Here is a 2,297-nt window from a genome sequence, read left to right as displayed (position 1 = left end):
ACAGGCTAGCTACGCATAGATGGAAGCCAGGGAAATTAATGGAGGGCAATCTATAATGGTTAGAGTGTTCATTCTGACATGGATCCAAGACCACATTTCTCTTAATTAGTAATACTACTATAATTTTTTATAGCTGTCTATCTCGCCCTGCCCAGGATAGTAAATTATCTTTGAAACTTTCATCTGACATTTCTGAGGGGGTCAGTATTATGTTGTAAGTACTTGATAACCCATATACATAAACTTAATTAGATATAAACAGACTATTTCCCCAAGCCTATTAGAAGGAAAAAATATTTAAAATCCCCCTCCAATAAATTGCATTGAAGTCATTTTGGGAAGCAAAAGGGGCAAGTAATGTAGAATAATGTCAAAATCAATGGAGCCCAGAAAAGAATAGTAAGTTATTTGGGGGGTAAAGTGGAATTGGGGTGAGGAGAGGATAGAGAGGAATAGTTTACTTGCTAAGTAAAATGGAAGAGTCAGACAGTGGTTATTTTTCTGGAAGTGTGAATTAACAATAAACGAGTGCTGCTAAAGACTACTATTGATGCCACATGTTTCTTAGGGATGCCATTTATACATTACCCTTCACCATGAAGATGATATTGGTTAGTCAAGGCCAGTCTATAAATCAGAGAAGTTAAAAATCTATGTTAGGGAAATTCTATGCAGCTTAACATGGGGATTGCTTGCTTACTTAACATAGTTACAGAAATCTAAAATTCTAGAGCTGGAAAAGACCTTCTCGTTACTTTCACCAGGCTTACCTACCCCCAGTTTAGTAATAATCAAATCGAATCACCTTTTAGTTAAAACTATTCCATACCCTTGATAATCCAACAGGCTAGGATTATGGTGAGGGGACTGAAGCACAAAATTTAAGGGGATGTGGTGCTCAAAACATCAGTAATTGAGATAAATAATACTTTAACCTCCCCTACCCAAATCCCACCTCTGTTGGACCCTGTCTTTATATCAAATTTTGATGTATTGTTCATCATGGAAATTTTGCATTTATTTTGATATTTGAAAATATTACTTACCTTGATTACTGAAGTTATTGGTATTCTTAAATTTTCCATCCTGAGGCAAGTGTTTCACTCACCTCACAATAGTCCTGGAGCTGTAAACCCATTCAAATATTTATAAAACTTCAGATTCAGAAATTTCTTCCTTACATCTAAAGCAGGGTTTCTTAACTTCGGCACTACTGACATTTTGGAAGCCAGACAATTCTTTGTTGTGGGGGTTTGTCTTGTGTATTGTTGGATGTTTAGCAGCATTCCTGGCCTCTACCCACGAGATGTCAGTAGCACCATCCATTTCCCTCCTTCCATCATCATTGCGCAATCACCCCTGATTGAGAGCCATTGATCTAACAAAGTTTTTCATGCTGCAAACCACCCCATTCCCTCCCATTGTGTCCTCAGTAGATAGAAAGCAGCTTTTCATCATTTTCTAAATAACAACCCTATGAGATTCTTTGCTTTGTAGAGTGTATGTTTACTTTATAATCTGATTAGAGTGATGGTAATCATGTTAGCATGTCTAGACATACCAAGGTCAAATCCCTGGCCTTTGTAAGGTTTATTCCTGTCTAATATCTGACATCTTAGTAGACCACTTGGCCATTTGAAGCAGCAGCTTCTTCCAGAAGTTCAGAAATGCCTTGTAATTGTAACCCTTTTGTCAAACTGTAAACTCAATTCCCTCATTGCATTAGGCCACAAAGATTAGTTATCCCCCTAACCATGTTTCATTCTCTTCAAAGTGAATTTCATCTTAGAATTAATCAATAACTTTTATGTAAGCAATCGTATCTTTTTTCATCTCAGAAGCTAAGGCTCTAATGAGTCAGATTGTATTAAATAATCCAGCAATTCAACTTCCTCTGTGATCTTTGTTTTTTAAATACCACAATTTTAGGAAGACTTTTTGCCTGTAATGAGCAGGAAAGATTTAGTAAAGTAAAAATCAAATTCATTACAAAAATTTTAAAGCCCAGAGTTAGACTTGGAAATCAAATCACACTTGGAAGGTAAAAATTCATTTCTGAATACTAGTTTTGTAGCAACATACTTAAAACTCTCGTAATCATCCATGCAAATGGCAGCGTGGATCACAAATAGGTAGTTGGGTAAATAAACTAGAAATTATTCCCAGGGATACATAATCTTCCACCTTCACCCTCTACTCTGTTGAACTTTTATAAAATTCTGGGTATACACGTGTTTTCTCTTCTAGGTATGAATGGTTGTATGTGGAGGTCAACCTATATTCAAGATAACGAGTTT

This window comes from Pteropus vampyrus, unplaced genomic scaffold (assembly GCF_000151845.1).
Source record: "Pteropus vampyrus isolate Shadow unplaced genomic scaffold, Pvam_2.0 Scaffold113, whole genome shotgun sequence".
Taxonomy (NCBI): domain Eukaryota; kingdom Metazoa; phylum Chordata; class Mammalia; order Chiroptera; family Pteropodidae; genus Pteropus; species Pteropus vampyrus.
Note: the sequence above shows the minus strand (reverse complement) of the source record.